The sequence below is a fragment of the Oncorhynchus nerka genome, linkage group LG8 (genome assembly GCF_034236695.1).
Source record: "Oncorhynchus nerka isolate Pitt River linkage group LG8, Oner_Uvic_2.0, whole genome shotgun sequence".
Lineage (NCBI taxonomy): Eukaryota > Metazoa > Chordata > Actinopteri > Salmoniformes > Salmonidae > Oncorhynchus > Oncorhynchus nerka.
Window position 1 is genome coordinate 2,515,430 of NC_088403.1, and position 20,066 is coordinate 2,535,495.

The following is a 20,066-nucleotide window of genomic DNA, read 5'->3' on the forward strand; positions in this document are numbered from 1 at the left end:
TTTTCCACATTTTGTTACGTTACAGCCTTATTCTAAAATGGATTAAATTAATGTTTTTCCCTCATCAATCTACCTCACAATACCCGATAATGACCTCACAGTACCCCATAATGACATCACAATACCCCATAATGACATCACAATGAAATATCGTCGTCAGTGAAGACTTCGGGATAATGTATTTAAATAGTCAGTGAGAAGGACTTGGGGATAATGTATGGAATATAGTCAGAATGACTTGGTGATAATGTATGGAATATAGTCAGAGAAGGACTTGGGGATAATGTATGGAATATACACAGTGAAAAGGACTTGGGGATAATGTATGGAATATAGTCATTGAGAATGACTTGGGGATAATATATGGAATATAGTCATTGAGAATGACTTGGGGATAATGTATGGAATATACACAGTGAAAAGGACTTGGGGATAATGTATGGAATATAGTCGGTGAGAATATATATAATGGACACATGGAACGCTGCCAGTGGTAGTTATGACTGGGAACAGCTGTCCCTGTTTATAATGGAGACATGGAACGCTGCCAGTGGTAGTTATGACTGGGAACAGCTGTCCCTGTTTATAATGGAGACATGGAACGCTGCCAGTGGTAGTTATGACTGGGAACAGCTGTCCCTGTTTATAATGGAGACATGGAACGCTGCCAGTGGTAGTTATGACTGGGAACAGCTGTCCCTGTTTATAATGGAGACATGGAACGCTGCCAGTGGTAGTTATGACTGGGAACAGCTGTCCCTGTTTATAATGGAGACATGGAACGCTGCCAGTGGTAGTTATGACTGGGAACAGCTGTCCCTGTTTATAATGGAGACATGGAACGCTGCCAGTGGTAGTTATGACTGGGAACAGCTGTCCCTGTTTATAATGGAGACCTGGAACGCTGCCAGTGGTAGTTATGACTGGGAACAGCTGTCCCTGTTTATAATGGAGACATGGAACGCTGCCAGTGGTAGTTATGACTGGGAACAGCTGTCCCTGTTTATAATGGAGACATGGAACGCTGCCAGTGGTAGTTATGACTGGGAACAGCTGTCCCTGTTTATAATGGAGACATGGAACGCTGCCAGTGGTAGTTATGACTGGGAACAGCTGTCCCTGTTTATAATGGAGACCTGGAACGCTGCCAGTGGTAGTTATGACTGGGAACAGCTGTCCCTGTTTATAATGGAGACATGGAACGCTGCCAGTGGTAGTTATGACTGGGAACAGCTGTCCCTGTTTATAATGGAGACATGGAACGCTGCCAGTGGTAGTTATGACTGGGAACAGCTGTCCCTGTTTATAATTGAGACATGGAACGCTGCCAGTGGTAGTTATGACTGGGAACAGCTGTCCCTGTTTATAATGGAGACATGGAACGCTGCCAGTGGTAGTTATGACTGGGAACAGCTGTCCCTGTTTATAATGGAGACATGGAACGCTGCCAGTGGTAGTTATGACTGGGAACAGCTGTCCCTGTTTATAATGGAGACATGGAGCGCTGCCAGTGGTAGTTATGACTGGGAACAGCTGTCCCTGTTTATAATGGAGACATGGAACGCTGCCAGTGGTAGTTATGACTGGGAACAGCTGTCCCTGTTTATAATGGAGACATGGAACGCTGCCAGTGGTAGTTATGACTGGGAACAGCTGTCCCTGTTTATAATGGAGACATGGAACAGCTGCCAGTGGTAGTTATGACTGGGAACAGCTGTCCCTGTTTATAATGGAGACATGGAACGCTGCCAGTGGTAGTTATGACTGGGAACAGCTGTCCCTGTTTATAATGGAGACATGGAACGCTGCCAGTGGTAGTTATGACTGGGAACAGCTGTCCCTGTTTATAATGGAGACATGGAACGCTGCCAGTGGTAGTTATGACTGGGAACAGCTGTCCCTGTTTATAATGGAGACATGGAACGCTGCCAGTGGTAGTTATGACTGGGAACAGCTGTCCCTGTTTATAATGGAGACATGGAACGCTGCCAGTGGTAGTTATGACTGGGAACAGCTGTCCCTGTTTATAATGGAGACATGGAACGCTGCCAGTGGTAGTTATGACTGGGAACAGCTGTCCCTGTTTATAATGGAGACATGGAACGCTGCCAGTGGTAGTTATGACTGGGAACAGCTGTCCCTGTTTATAATGGAGACATGGAACGCTGCCAGTGGTAGTTATGACTGGGAACAGCTGTCCCTGTTTATAATGGAGACATGGAACGCTGCCAGTGGTAGTTATGACTGGGAACAGCTGTCCCTGTTTATAATGGAGACATGGAACGCTGCCAGTGGTAGTTATGACTGGGAACAGCTGTCCCTGTTTATAATGGAGACATGGAGCTGCCAGTGGTAGTTATGACTGGGAACAGCTGTCCCTGTTTATAATGGAGACATGGAACGCTGCCAGTGGTAGTTATGACTGGGAACAGCTGTCCCTGTTTATAATGGAGACATGGAACGCTGCCAGTGGTAGTTATGACTGGGAACAGCTGTCCCTGTTTATAATGGAGACATGGAACGCTGCCAGTGGTAGTTATGACTGGGAACAGCTGTCCCTGTTTATAATGGAGACATGGAACGCTGCTAGTGGTAGTTATGACTGGGAACAGCTGTCCCTGTTTATAATGGAGACATGGAACGCTGCCAGTGGTAGTTATGACTGGGAACAGCTGTCCCTGTTTATAATGGAGACATGGAACGCTGCCAGTGGTAGTTATGACTGGGAACAGCTGTCCCTGTTTATAATGGAGACATGGAACGCTGCCAGTGGTAGTTATGACTGGGAACAGCTGTCCCTGTTTATAATGGAGACATGGAACGCTGCCAGTGGTAGTTATGACTGGGAACAGCTGTCCCTGTTTATAATGGAGACATGGAACGCTGCCAGTGGTAGTTATGACTGGGAACAGCTGTCCCTGTTTATAATGGAGACATGGAACGCTGCCAGTGGTAGTTATGACTGGGAACAGCTGTCCCTGTTTATAATGGAGACATGGAACGCTGCCAGTGGTAGTTATGACTGGGAACAGCTGTCCCTGTTTATAATGGAGACATGGAACGCTGCCAGTGGTAGTTATGACTGGGAACAGCTGTCCCTGTTTATAATGGAGACATGGAACGCTGCCAGTGGTAGTTATGACTGGGAACAGCTGTCCCTGTTTATAATGGAGACATGGAACGCTGCCAGTGGTAGTTATGACTGGGAACAGCTGTCCCTGTTTATAATGGAGACATGGAACGCTGCCAGTGGTAGTTATGACTGGGAACAGCTGTCCCTGTTTATAATGGAGACATGGAACGCTGCCAGTGGTAGTTATGACTGGGAACAGCTGTCCCTGTTTATAATGGAGACATGGAACGCTGCCAGTGGTAGTTATGACTGGGAACAGCTGTCCCTGTTTATAATGGAGACATGGAACGCTGCCAGTGGTAGTTATGACTGGGAACAGCTGTCCCTGTTTATAATGGAGACATGGAACGCTGCCAGTGGTAGTTATGACTGGGAACAGCTGTCCCTGTTTATAATGGAGACATGGAACGCTGCCAGTGGTAGTTATGACTGGGAACAGCTGTCCCTGTTTATAATGGAGACATGGAACGCTGCCAGTGGTAGTTATGACTGGGAACAGCTGTCCCTGTTTATAATGGAGACATGGAACGCTGCCAGTGGTAGTTATGACTGGGAACAGCTGTCCCTGTTTATAATGGAGACATGGAACGCTGCCAGTGGTAGTTATGACTGGGAACAGCTGTCCCTGTTTATAATGGAGACATGGAACGCTGCCAGTGGTAGTTATGACTGGGGAAAAAACCCAACCCTGCAGCTCTCTTTTTTTGTGTGTTTTTTTTTGTCCACAAACAATCCCATGAGGTCATTGAATTGCATTGCATTGTGGGTAAGTAATAGGGTAATACATGAGCGAGAGAACCACTGGGTGGCAGCACATGATTACCCTAGTGTAGTGTAGTGTCGTGGCTGGAATGACCATCAGAACAGACTCACCCAGTCAGCCAACAGTATAGAAGATGTCATAGGATGTTAATTCCAGGGTCATATGTACAGATTTTGCATCACTGTTTGGCTACATAGCTTTGAAATAATGTAGAATAATAATTATATAATTATAATAATAATAATAATAATAATATATAGCAAATTGATCAAAGAATCTAAATGGTTAGGTAGTTGAGCTCCGACATTGACTGCAAACCATTTTTTACAATCCATCTTTCTCTCTGACTGACCGACCACGTAATCCTCCCAGGAGGAGTCAGATCTGTCTGACCAGTATAGGAATCAGACCATTGGCCTCTGACCTGAACATCCTCTTCCCTGTGTGAAGAACAGAAACAAACACGTTTATCAGAGCCACCTCCACTCTCGCTCCTCATTCGTCCATCAGCTGTTTGTTTTGGCTGTTGCTGACCCACCTCTGCTCTCTGGATGGCTGCCCAGAAAACAATGTCAACTGTCATTGGCCAGTTCAACCCCCCCCAAACTGAGCCTGGGGCTGTATCTCAAATAGCACTTGTTCCCTATATAGTGTAGAACAACTTGTGACCAGGCCGTTTGTGGTCAGCCCTGGTTCTGGGTCATTCATCCTGTGAGGCTGACAAGTGAGTGTCGGGCTCCTCTTCGCTTTTCCGTTTACCTCAGCACCTCCTCCCCTCCTCGGCTCTCCTCCGCTCCTCTCCCCTGCTCCTCTCCCCTGCTCCTCTCCCCTGCTCCTCTCCCCTGCTCCTCTCCCCTTCTTTACTCTCCTCCCTTCCGATCTCCTCTCCCCTTCTCCTCTCCCCTTCTCCTCTCCCCTTCTCCACTCTCCTCCCTTCCGATCTTCTCCTCTTCCCTCGGCTCTCCTCCGCTCCTCTCCCCTTCTCCACTCTCCTCCCTTCCGATCTCCTCTCCCCTTATCCACTCTCCTCCCTTCCGATCTTCTCCTCTTCCCTCTGCTCTCCTCCGCTCCTCTCCTCTCCCCTTCTCCACTCTCCTCCATTCCGATCTCCTCCTCTCCTCTCCCCTTCTCCACTCTCCTCCCTTCCGATCTCCTCCTCTCCCCTTCTCCTCTTCCCTCTGCTCTCCTCCGCTCCTCTCCTCTCCCCTTCTCCACTCTCCTCCCTTCCGATCTCCTCCTCCTCTCCCCTTCTCCACTCTCCTCCCTTCCGATCTCCTCACCTCTCCCCTTCTCCACTCTCCTCCCTTCCGATCTCCTCCTCTCCTCTCCCCTTCTCCACTCTCCTCCCTTCCGATCTCCTCCTCTCCCCTTCTCCTCTTCCCTCTGCTCCCCTCCTTTCCTCTCCTCCCAAATACATCAGTCAGGGAGACTGAGGCCAAGCACCCTCCCTCCTTCCCTGACTTCTCTCTCCCTCCACTGATGGAGAGATGGGAGACAAGATTGAGGTCTAAACCTAAAAGTGTGTTTTTGGTCAGGACACGACACACCGACTCAAACACCCAGAGTGTATCCCATATAGGACACGACACACCGACTCAAACACCCAGAGTGTATCCCATATAGGACACGACACACCGACTCAAACACCCAGAGTGTATCCCATATAGGACACGACACACCGACTCAAACACCCAGAGTGTATCCCATATAGGACACGACACACCGACTCAAACACCCAGAGTGTATCCCATATAGGACACTCTTCCCTACACTGACTCAAACACCCAGAGTGTATCCCATATAGGACACTCTTCCCTACACTGACTCAGAAACACCCAGAGTGTATACCATACAGCACACTGCATATTTTAGTGGCCTTTTATTGTCCCCCAGCATAAGGTGCACCTGTGTAATGATCATGCTTTATTTATATGGTCATATTGTGGCTAGGAAACAAGGTAAGACATGCTTTGTAAAATATAAAACACCCAGGTTTTAAACAGTGAAGATGATGGTCAAAATGCTGACCCCTTCTACTGAGATTCAAGGTGGGCCATGTGCTCTGCGTGACAGGCACTTCAAGGTGGGCCATGTGCTCTGCGTGACAGGCACTTCAAGGTGGGCCATGTGCTCTGCGTGACAGGCACTTCAAGGTGGGCCATGTGCTCTGCGTGACAGGCACTTCAAGGTGGGCCATGTGCTCTGCGTGACAGGCACTTCAAGGTGGGCCATGTGCTCTGCGTGACAGGCACTTCAAGGTGGGCCATGTGCTCTGCGTGACAGGCACTTCAAGGTGGGCCATGTGCTCTGCGTGACAGGCACTTCAAGGTGGGCCATGTGCTCTGCGTGACAGGCACTTCAAGGTGGGCCATGTGCTCTGCGTGACAGGCACTTCAAGGTGGGCCATGTGCTCTGCGTGACAGGCACTTCAAGGTGGGCCATGTGCTCTGCGTGACAGGCACTTCAAGGTGGGCCATGTGCTCTGCGTGACAGGCACTTCAAGGTGGGCCATGTACTCTGCGTGACAGGCACTTCAAGGTGGGCCATGTGCTCTGAGCGACAGGCACTTCAAGGTGGGCCATGTGCTCTGAGCGACAGGCACTTCAAGGTGGGCCATGTGCTCTGAGCGACAGGCACTTCAAGGTGGGCCATGTGCTCTGCGTGACAGGCACTTCAAGGTGGGCCATGTGCTCTGAGCGACAGGCACTTCAAGGTGGGCCATGTGCTCTGCGTGACAGGCACTTCAAGGTGGGCCATGTGCTCTGCGTGACAGGCACTTCAAGGTGGGCCATGTGCTCTGAGCGACAGGCACTTCAAGGTGGGCCATGTGCTCTGCGTGACAGGCACTTCAAGGTGGGCCATGTGCTCTGAGCGACAGGCACTTCAAGGTGGGCCATGTGCTCTGCGTGACAGGCACTTCAAGGTGGGCCATGTGCTCTGAGCGACAGGCACCTCAAGGTGGGCCAGGTGAATATACCACATCCAGACACTGAGGTGAATATACCACATCCAGACACTGAGGTGAATATACCACATCCAGACACTGAGGTGAATATACCACATCCAGACACTGAGGTGAATATACCACATCCAGACACTGAGGTGAATATACCACATCCAGACACTGAGGTGAATATACCACACTGAGATGAATATACCACATCCAGACACTGAGGTGAATATACCACATCCAGACACTGAGGTGAATATACCACATCCAGACACTGAGATGAATATACCACACTGAGGTGAATATACCACATCCAGACACTGAGGTGAATATACCACACTGAGATGAATATACCACATCCAGACACTGAGGTGAATATACCACATCCAGACACTGAGGTGAATATACCACATCCAGACACTGAGATGAATATACCACACTGAGATGAATATACCACATCCAGACACTGAGGTGAATATACCACATCCAGACACTGAGATGAATATACCACATCCAGACACTGAGATGAATATACCACATCCAGACACTGAGGTGAATATACCACATCCAGACACTGAGGTGAATATACCACATCCAGACACTGAGGTGAATATACACATCCAGACACTGAGATGAATATACCACATCCAGACACTGAGATGAATATACCACATCCAGACACTGAGGTGAATATACCACATCCAGACACTGAGGTGAATATACCACACTGAGATGAATATACCACATCCAGACACTGAGGTGAATATACCACATCCAGACACTGAGGTGAATATACCACACTGAGGTGAATATACCACATCCAGACACTGAGGTGAATATACCACATCCAGACACTGAGGTGAATATACCACATCCAGACACTGAGGTGAATATACCACATCCAGACACTGAGGTGAATATACCACACTGAGATGAATATACCACATCCAGACACTGAGGTGAATATACCACATCCAGACACTGAGGTGAATATACCACATCCAGACACTGAGATGAATATACCACACTGAGGTGAATATACCACATCCAGACACTGAGGTGAATATACCACACTGAGATGAATATACCACATCCAGACACTGAGGTGAATATACCACATCCAGACACTGAGGTGAATATACCACATCCAGACACTGAGATGAATATACCACACTGAGATGAATATACCACATCCAGACACTGAGGTGAATATACCACATCCAGACACTGAGATGAATATACCACATCCAGACACTGAGGTGAATATACCACATCCAGACACTGAGGTGAATATACCACATCCAGACACTGAGGTGAATATACCACATCCAGACACTGAGATGAATATACCACATCCAGACACTGAGATGAATATACCACATCCAGACACTGAGGTGAATATACCACATCCAGACACTGAGGTGAATATACCACATCCAGACACTGAGGTGAATATACCACATCCAGACACTGAGATGAATATACCACATCCAGACACTGAGATGAATATACCACATCCAGACACTGAGGTGAATATACCACATCCAGACACTGAGGTGAATATACCACACTGAGATGAATATACCACATCCAGACACTGAGGTGAATATACCACATCCAGACACTGAGGTGAATATACCACACTGAGGTGAATATACCACATCCAGACACTGAGGTGAATATACCACATCCAGACACTGAGGTGAATATACCACATCCAGACACTGAGGTGAATATACCACATCCAGACACTGAGATGAATATACCACATCCAGACACTGAGATGAATATACCACACTGAGGTGAATATACCACATCCAGACACTGAGATGAATATACCACACTGAGATGAATATACCACATCCAGACACTGAGATGAATATACCACATCCAGACACTGAGATGAATATACCACATCCAGACACTGAGGTGAATATACCACATCCAGACACTGAGATGAATATACCACATCCAGACACTGAGGTGAATATACCACATCCAGACACTGAGGTGAATATACCACATCCAGACACTGAGGTGAATATACCACATCCAGACACTGAGGTGAATATACCACATCCAGACACTGAGGTGAATATACCACATCCAGACACTGAGATGAATATACCACATCCAGACACTGAGGTGAATATACCACATCCAGACACTGAGATGAATATACCACATCCAGACACTGAGATGAATATACCACACTGAGGTGAATATACCACATCCAGACACTGAGATGAATATACCACACTGAGATGAATATACCACATCCAGACACTGAGATGAATATACCACATCCAGACACTGAGATGAATATACCACATCCAGACACTGAGGTGAATATACCACATCCAGACACTGAGATGAATATACCACATCCAGACACTGAGGTGAATATACCACATCCAGACACTGAGGTGAATATACCACATCCAGACACTGAGGTGAATATACCACATCCAGACACTGAGGTGAATATACCACATCCAGACACTGAGGTGAATATACCACATCCAGACACTGAGGTGAATATACCACATCCAGACACTGAGGTGAATATACCACATCCAGACACTGAGGTGAATATACCACATCCAGACACTGAGATGAATATACCACACTGAGATGAATATACACATCCAGACACTGAGGTGAATATACCACATCCAGACACTGATGAATATACCACATCCAGACACTGAGGTGAATATACCACATCCAGACACTGAGGTGAATATACCACATCCAGACACTGAGGTGAATATACCACATCCAGACACTGAGGTGAATATACCACATCCAGACACTGAGGTGAATATACCACATCCAGACACTGAGGTGAATATACCACATCCAGACACTGAGGTGAATATACCACACTGAGATGAATATACCACATCCAGACACTGAGATGAATATACCACATCCAGACACTGAGGTGAATATACCACATCCAGACACTGAGGTGAATATACCACATCCAGACACTGAGGTGAATATACCACATCCAGACACTGAGGTGAATATACCACATCCAGACACTGAGGTGAATATACCACATCCAGACACTGAGGTGAATATACCACATCCAGACACTGAGGTGAATATACCACATCCAGACACTGAGGTGAATATACCACATCCAGACACTGAGATGAATATACCACACTGAGATGAATATACACTGAGATGAATATACCACACTGAGGTGAATATACCACATCCAGACACTGAGGTGAATATACCACATCCAGACACTGAGGTGAATATACCACATCCAGACACTGAGATGAATATACCACATCCAGACACTGAGGTGAATATACCACATCCAGACACTGAGGTGAATATACCACATCCAGACACTGAGGTGAATATACCACATCCAGACACTGAGGTGAATATACCACATCCAGACACTGAGGTGAATATACCACATCCAGACACTGAGGTGAATATACCACATCCAGACACTGAGGTGAATATACCACATCCAGACACTGAGGTGAATATACCACATCCAGACACTGAGATGAATATACCACACTGAGATGAATATACCACATCCAGACACTGAGGTGAATATACCACATCCAGACACTGAGGTGAATATACCACATCCAGACACTGAGGTGAATATACCACATCCAGACACTGAGGTGAATATACCACATCCAGACACTGAGGTGAATATACCACATCCAGACACTGAGGTGAATATACCACATCCAGACACTGAGGTGAATATACCACATCCAGACACTGAGGTGAATATACCACACTGAGATGAATATACCACATCCAGACACTGAGATGAATATACCACATCCAGACACTGAGGTGAATATACCACATCCAGACACTGAGGTGAATATACCACATCCAGACACTGAGGTGAATATACCACATCCAGACACTGAGGTGAATATACCACATCCAGACACTGAGGTGAATATACCACATCCAGACACTGAGGTGAATATACCACATCCAGACACTGAGGTGAATATACCACATCCAGACACTGAGATGAATATACCACACTGAGATGAATATACCACACTGAGATGAATATACCACACTGAGGTGAATATACCAGACACTGAGGTGAATATACCACATCCAGACACTGAGGTGAATATACCACACTGAGGTGAATATACCACATCCAGACACTGAGGTGAATATACCACATCCAGACACTGAGGTGAATATACCACATCCAGACACTGAGGTGAATATACCACATCCAGACACTGAGGTGAATATACCACATCCAGACACTGAGGTGAATATACCACATCCAGACACTGAGGTGAATATACCACATCCAGACACTGAGGTGAATGAATATATACCACATCCAGACACTGAGATGAATATACCACATCCAGACACTGAGGTGAATATACCACATCCAGACACTGAGGTGAATATACCACATCCAGACACTGAGGTGAATATACCACACTGAGGTGAATATACCACACTGAGGTGAATATACCACATCCAGACACTGAGGTGAATATACCACACTGAGGTGAATATACCACATCCAGACACTGAGGTGAATATACCACATCCAGACACTGAGGTGAATATACCACATCCAGACACTGAGATGAATATACCACATCCAGACACTGAGGTGAATATACCACATCCAGACACTGAGGTGAATATACCACATCCAGACACTGAGATGAATATACCACATCCAGACACTGAGGTGAATATACCACACTGAGGTGAATATACCACATCCAGACACTGAGGTGAATATACCACACTGAGGTGAATATACAACACTGAGATGAATATACCACATCCAGACACTGAGGTGAATATACCACATCCAGACACTGAGATGAATATACCACATCCAGACACTGAGGTGAATATACCACATCCAGACACTGAGGTGAATATACCACATCCAGACACTGAGATGAATATACCACATCCAGACACTGAGATGAATATACCACATCCAGACACTGAGATGAATATACCAGACACTGAGGTGAATATACCACATCCAGACACTGAGGTGAATATACCACATCCAGACACTGAGGTGAATATACCACATCCAGACACTGAGGTGAATATACATCCAGACACTGAGGTGAATCCAGACACTGAGGTGAATATACCACATCCAGACACTGAGGTGAATATACCACATCCAGACACTGAGGTGAATATACCACATCCAGACACTGAGGTGAATATACCACATCCAGACACTGAGGTGAATATACCACATCCAGACACTGAGGTGAATATACCACATCCAGACACTGAGGTGAATATACCAGACACTGAGATGAATATACCACATCCAGACACTGAGGTGAATATACCACATCCAGACACTGAGGTGAATATACCACATCCAGACACTGAGGTGAATATACCACATCCAGACACTGAGATGAATATACCACATCCAGACACTGAGGTGAATATACCACATCCAGACACTGAGGTGAATATACCACATCCAGACACTGAGGTGAATATACCACATCCAGACACTGAGGTGAATATACCACACTGAGGTGAATATACCACATCAGACACTGATGAATATACCACATCCAGACACTGAGGTGAATATACCACATCCAGACACTGAGGTGAATATACCACATCCAGACACTGAGGTGAATATACATCCAGACACTGAGGTGAATATACACATCCAGACACTGAGATGAATATACCACATCCAGACACTGAGGTGAATATACCACATCCAGACACTGAGATGAATATACCACATCCAGACACTGAAATATACCAGACACTGAGGTATACCACATCCAGACACTGAATATACCAGACACTGAGGTGAATATACCACACTGAGATGAATATACCACATCCAGACACTGAGATGAATATATCCAGACACACCATCCAGACACTGAGATGAATATACCACATCCAGACACTGAGGTGAATATACCACATCCAGACACTGAGGTGAATATACCACATCCAGACACTGAGATGAATATACCACATCCAGACACTGAGATGAATATACCACATCCAGACACTGAGGTGAATATACCACATCCAGACACTGAGGTGAATATACCACATCCAGACACTGAGATGAATATACCACATCCAGACACTGAGATGAATATACCACATCCAGACACTGAGGTGAATATACCACATCCAGACACTGAGATGAATATACCACATCCAGACACTGAGGTGAATATACCACATCCAGACACTGAGATGAATATACCACATCCAGACACTGAGGTGAATATACCACATCCAGACACTGAGATATACCACATCCAGACACTGGGTGAGACACTGTGAATATACCACATCCAGACACTGAGGTGAATATACCACATCCAGACACTGAGGTGAATATACCACATCCAGACACTGAGGTGAATATACCACATCCAGACACTGAGATGAATATACCACATCCAGACACTGAGGTGAATATACCACATCCAGACACTGAGGTGAATATACACATCCAGACACTGAGACATGAATATACCACATCCAGACACTGAGATGAATATACCACATCCAGACACTGGGTGAATATACCACATCCAGACACTGAGGTGAATATACCACATCCAGACACTGATGAATATACCACATCCAGACACTGAGGTGAATATACCACATCCAGACACTGAGGTGAATATACCACATCCAGACACTGTGAATATACCACATCCAGACACTGAGGTGAATATACCACATCCAGACACTGAGGTGAATATACCACATCCAGACACTGAGGTGAATATACCACATCCAGACACTGAGGTGAATATACCACATCCAGACACTGAGGTGAATATACCACATCCAGACACTGAGGTGAATATACCACATCCAGACACTGAGGTGAATATACCACATCCAGACACTGAGGTGAATATACCACATCCAGACACTGAGATGAATCTACCACATCCAGACACTGAGGTGAATCTAGATCATTGTGCACTGCAGACAACTGTACAGCCCATCCTCCATCCCTCCAACGGTCTCCATTTTGAAAGCAGGTGCTTTTAAACTGACAGCCTCTCGTTGTTGTGTGCGGTGTTGTATGTTGCGTGTGCTCTGACTATCAAGTCATAGTTCACAGCGAGCCACTGAGCTTTTTGGCAGACATTACTACTACCCTCCCTCCCAACTCCGCAAATCCCCCAGCCCATCTTACAACAGCATTATGATTCAGTTAGATTAATGTTTCTAAGGGTCAGTTCTCTCTCTCTCCTCTGTGTTGTGTTTGCTGCAGACAGAGAGTTCAATGACACCTTCTTGGCGTTCTTCTCTAGGATGATGTCTGCCTAGTTTTGCCTGAGCTGGCCTGTCTGGCTCTCTGGTTCCCTGAGCTGGCCTGTCTGATGGCCTGTCTGATGGCCTGTCTGGCTCTCTGGTTCCCTGAGCTGGCCTGTCTGGCTCTCTGGTTCCCCGAGCTGGCCTGTCTGATGGCCTGTCTGATGGCCTGTCTGATGGCCTGTCTGATGGCCTGTCTGGTGGCCTGTCTGATGGCCTGTCTGGTGGCCTGTCTGGTGGCCTGTCTGGTGGCCTGTCTGGTGGCCTGTCTGGTGGCCTGTCTGGTGGCCTGTCTGATGGCCTGTCTGGTTACCTGAGCTGGCCTGTCTGATGGCCTGTCTGGCTCTCTGGTTCCCTGAGCTGGCCTGTCTGGTGGCCTGTCTGGTGGCCTGTCTGGTGGCCTGTCTGATGGCCTGTCTGATGGCCTGTCTGGCTCTCTGGTTCCCTGAGCTGGCCTGTCTGATGGCCTGTCTGATGGCCTGTCTGGCTCTCTGGTTCCCTGAGCTGGCCTGTCTGGCTCTCTGGTTCCCTGAGCTGGCCTGTCTGATGGCCTGTCTGATGGCCTGTCTGGCTCTCTGGTTCCCTGAGCTGGCCTGTCGGATGGCCTGTCTGGTGGCCTGTCTGATGGCCTCTCTGGCTCTCTGGTTCCCTGAGATGGCCTGTCTGGCTCTCTGGGTCCCTGAGATGGCCTGTCTGGCTCTCTGGTTCCCTGAGATGGCCTGTCTGGCTCTCTGGTTCCCTGAGATGGCCTGTCTGGCTCTCTGGTTCCCTGAGATGGCCTGTCTGGCTCTCTGGTTCCCTGAGATGGCCTGTCTGGCTCTCTGGTTCCCTGAGATGGCCTGTCTGGCTCTCTGGTTCCCTGAGATGGCCTGTCTGGCTCTCTGGTTCCCTGAGATGGCCTGTCTGGCTCTCTGGTTCCCTGAGATGGCCTGTCTGGCTCTCTGGTTCCCTGAGATGGCCTGTCTGGCTCTCTGGTTCCCTGAGATGGCCTGTCTGGCTCTCTGGTTCCCTGAGATGGCCTGTCTGGCTCTCTGGTTCCCTGCGATGGCCTGTCTGGCTCTCCCTGGCCTGTCTGGCTCTCTGGTTCCCTGAGATGGCCTGTCTGGTTCCCTGAGATGGCCTGTCTGGTTCCCTGAGATGGCCTGTCTGGTTCCCTGAGATGGCCTGTCTGGATGAGGATAAAGCCTCATTAACTTTTTGTGAAATATGTACAACAACGTCTCCTCCCTCCTCACCCGTCTCCTGTCTCCTCCTTCCTCTGTCTCTCTCCTCTCTCTAATGTTGTGCAGTATAGATATGGAGGAGATTTCTTAGTGTGTTTTGTCTTTTTGATAAGTTATTTCATTGGATTCACATTTTGGTAAACAATTTAGTAGCCTAAATGCTATATAAGAAGCATGTGGTGTGTTGCCATTTGGTGGCTATTCTCAGACAGTCTTGTTTCTCATGGTCAAGAGTTCTTTAGGTGCCTTTTGGCAAAGTCTAAGTGGGCAGTCATGTGCTTTTTACTGGGGAGTGGCTTCCGTCTGGCCACTCTACCATAAAGGCCTGATTGGTGAAGTGCTGCAGAGGTGGTTTTCTCTTTTTCCACAGAGGAACTCTGGAGCTCTGTCAGAGTGACCATCGGGTTCTTGGTCACCTCCCTGACCAATGCCCTTCTCCCCTGATTGCTCAGTTTGGCCGGTCAATTGAATTTACCACAGGTGGACTCCAATCAAGTTGAAAAACATCTCAAGGATGATCAATGGAAACAGGATGCACCTGAACTCAATTTCAAGTCTCATAGCAAAGGGTCTGAATCCTTATGCAAATAAGTATTTTTTAATTTTTTTATTTTATTAATTTGAAAGAAAAAAAAGAATAAATCCTGTTCGCTTTGTCGCTATGGGGTGTCGTGATGTCATTATGGGGTGTCGTGATGTCATTATGGGGTGTCGTGATGTCATTATGGGGTGTCGTGATGTCATTATGGGGTGTCGTGATGTCATTATGGGGTGTCGTGATGTCATTATGGGGTGTCGTGATGTCATTATGGGGTATTGTGATGTCAGTATGGGATATTGTGATGTCATTATGGGGTATTGTGATGTCAGTATGGGATATTGTGATGTCATTATGGGGTATTGTGATGTCAGTATGGGATATTGTGATGTCATTATGGGGTATTGTGATGTCAGTATGGGATATTGTGATGTCATTATGGGGTATTGTGATGTCATTATGGGGTATTGTGATGTCAGTATGGGGTATTGTGATGTATTGTGATGTCATTATGTATTGGGTCATATTATGATGTCAGTATGGGATATTGTGATGTCATATGTGATGTCAGTATGGGGTATTGTGTGTAGATTGATGAGAATTTTTAAAAATTTAATCCATTTTAGAATAAGGCTGTAACATAACAAAATGTGTGAAAAAGTCAAGGGGTCTGAATACTTGTCGAATGCCCTGTATGTCGTGTTTTGGGCAGGGCAGAGATAGTCAAGCCAGGGCTTGCTTGGCAGATGTAGGCCCAGGATTTGGGTTTTGTCAGAAACAACCACTAGTCTACATGTAATCTGGGATTAAATGTATTCGGACACGTAATCCCAGTATATTGCTGTGTCATAATATGTATGTATCCATAATATGTGAGAGACTGTGAGAGACGGAAAAGAATGGAAATGTACCATTTTACATCTGTTGTTAATTTCTATTTAGAGTTCAGAGTCGGTACAAACGATAGAACACAAAGATAATTTCCTTATGGCATTACATTATGCTACACATCCAGCTGGACTTCCTGTCTGTTCCTTATGGCATTACATTATGCTACACATCCAGCTGGGCTGCATGGGGAGACCAGGTGTGTTGTTCCTTATGCTATACATCCCTCTGTCTCTCTCCTTCCATCCACTGACAGATACTGTTCCCTCCCTCCTTCCATCCATCCAAACCTCCCTACTGTCAGATACTGTTCCCTCCTTCCTTCCATCCAAACCTCCCTACTGTCAGATACTGTTCCCTCCTTCCTTCCATCCAAACCTCCCCACTGTCAGATACTGTTCCCTCCTTCCTTCCATCCAAACCTCCCTACTGTCAGATACTGTTCCCTCCTTCCATCCATCCAAACCTCCCCACTGTCAGATACTGTTCCCTCCCTCCTTCCTTCCATCCAAACCTCCCCACTGTCAGATACTGTTCCCTCCCTCTCTCCCTCCTTCCATCCAAACCTCCATACTGTCAGATACTGTTCCCTCCTTCCTTCCATCCAAACCTCCCCACTGTCAGATACTGTTCCCTCCCTCCTTCCATTCCATCAGATACAAACCTCCCTACTGTCAGATACTGTTCCCTCCTTCCTTCCTTCCATCCAAACCTCCCTACTGTCAGATACTGTTCCCTCCCCCTTCCTTCCATCCAAACCTCCCCACTGTCAGATACTGTTCCCTCCTTCCTTCCTTCCTTCCATCCAAACCTCCCTACTGTCAGATACTGTTCCCTCCTTCCTTCCTTCCTTCCATCCAAACCTCCCTACTGTCAGATACTGTTTCCCTCTCTTCCCTCCTTCCTTTCCATCCAAACCTCCCTACTGTCAGATACTGTTCCCTCCCTCCTTCCTTCCATCCAAACCTCCAAACCTCCCTACTGTCAGATACTGTTCCCCTTCCTTCCCCTCCTTCCTTCCATCCAAACCTCCCTACTGTCAGATACTGTTCCCTCCTCCTCCTTCCATCCAAACCTCCCTACTGTCAGATACCCCTCCTCCCCACTGTCAGATACTGTTCCCTCCTTCCCTCCTTCCATCCAAACCTCCCTACTGTCAGATACTGTTCCCTCCCTCCCCTTCCATCCTTCCATCCAAACCTCCCCACTGTCAGATACTGTTCCCTCCTTCCTTCCTTCCAAACCTCCCTACTGTCAGATACTGTTCCCTCCCTCCCTCCTTCCTCCAAACCTCCCCACTGTCAGATACTGTTCCATCCAAACCTCCCTACTGTCAGATACTGTTCCCTCCTCCCTCCTTCCTTCCATCCAAACCTCCCCACTGTCAGATACTGTTCCCTCCCTCCTTCCTTCCATCCAAACCTCCCTACTGTCAGATACTGTTCCCCCTCCTTCCAAACCTCCTCCCCTCCCTCCTTCCATCCAAACCTCCCTACTGTCAGATACTGTTCCCTCCCTCCCTCCTTCCATCCAAACCTCCCTACTGTCAGATACTGTTCCCTCCTTCCTTCCTTCCATCCAAACCTCCCTACTGTCAGATACTGTTCCCTCCTCCCCTTCCATCCAAACCTCCCTACTGTCAGATACTGTTCCTCCCTCCTCCAAACCTCCTTCCATCCAAACCTCCCTACTGTCAGATACTGTTCCCTCCTCCTTCCATCCAAACCTCCCCACTGTCAGATACTGTCCTTCCTTCCATCCAAACCTCCCTACTGTCAGATACTGTTCCTCCTTCCTTCCATCCAAAACCTCCCCACTGTCAGATACTGTTCCCTCCCCACCTCCTTCCATCTAAACCTCCCCACTGTCAGATACTGTTCCCTCCCTCCCTCCTCCTTCCACTCCAAAACCTCCCTACTGTCAGATACTGTTCCCTCCTCCTCCTTCCATTCCACTCCAAAAACCTCCCTACTGTCAGATACTGTTCCCTCCTCCTTCCTTCCATCCAAACCTCCCCACTGTCAGATACTGTTCCCTCCCCCTCCTTCCTTCCTTCCATCCAAACCTCCCTACTGTCAGATACTGTTCCCTCCCCCCTCCTTCCATCCAAACCTCCCTACTGTCAGATACTGTTCCCTCCTCCCTCCTTCCATCCAAACCTCCCTACTGTCAGATACTGCTTCATTCCAAACCTCCCCACTGTCAGATACTTCCTTCCTTCAGATACATCCAAACCTCCCTACTGTCAGATACTGTTCCCCTCCCTCCTTCCTTCCATCCAAACCTCCCTCCCTCCTTCCACTGTCAGATACTGTTCCCTCCCTCCTTCCTTCCATCCAAACCTCCCTACTGTCAGATACTGTTCCCTCCCTCCTTCCTTCCATCCAAACCTCCCTACTGTCAGATACTGTTCCCTCCCTCCTTCCTTCCATCCAAACCTCCCTACTGTCAGATACTGTTCCCTCCCTCCCTTCCTTCCATCCAAACCTCCCTACTGTCAGATACTGTTCCCTCCCTCCCTCCCTCCTTCCATCCAAACCTCCCTACTGTCAGATACTGTTCCCTCCCTCCCTCCTTCCATCCAAACCTCCCCACTGTCAGATACTGTTCCCTCCCTCCTTCCATCCAAACCTCCCTACTGTCAGATACTGTTCCCTCCCTCCTTCCTTCCTTCCAAACCTCCCTACTGTCAGATACTGTTCCCTCCCTCCTTCCTTCCATCCAAACCTCCCTACTGTCAGATACTGTTCCCTCCCTCCCCTCCTTCCATCCAAACCTCCCTACTGTCAGATACTGTTCCCTCCCTCCTTCCATCCAAACCTCCCCACTGTCAGATACTGTTCCCTCCCTCCTTCCATCCAAACCTCCCCACTGTCAGATACTGTTCCCTCCTTCCTTCCATCCAAACCTCCCTACTGTCAGATACGGTTCTGTTTAGAACGTCTATTCCCATAAAAGCACAGACATTATCAGAGAACTGTATCTTCTGAGTCTGCCCTCTACCATAATGTCTGTCTGCTCTAGTATCAACCCAACGGTCTCAGTAAAATAATATGGGAAGTCGATTGTCCAATAGGGCTGTTCTCTTCACCCCTGTAGTCCATAACAGCCTGGAAACAATGCTGAATCAATGGCAGTAAAACAGGGTTATTGCCAATTGGACATCGACCAATCAATGCACTCCGTCTAGGGTCCCATCCAATCAATTTTCTTCC

General features: G+C 47.4%; 2 protein-coding genes across 2 annotated transcripts in view; both read left to right on the top strand.

Annotated features, from left to right (window-relative positions):
• The window catches only part of rergla (RERG/RAS-like a), a 342,144-nt gene that overhangs the window by 294,153 nt on the left and 27,925 nt on the right, over positions 1-20,066 (top strand). The window lies entirely within an intron of this gene.
• Positions 1-20,066, top strand: part of cnot4b (CCR4-NOT transcription complex, subunit 4b) — a 68,925-nt gene that overhangs the window by 44,665 nt on the left and 4,194 nt on the right.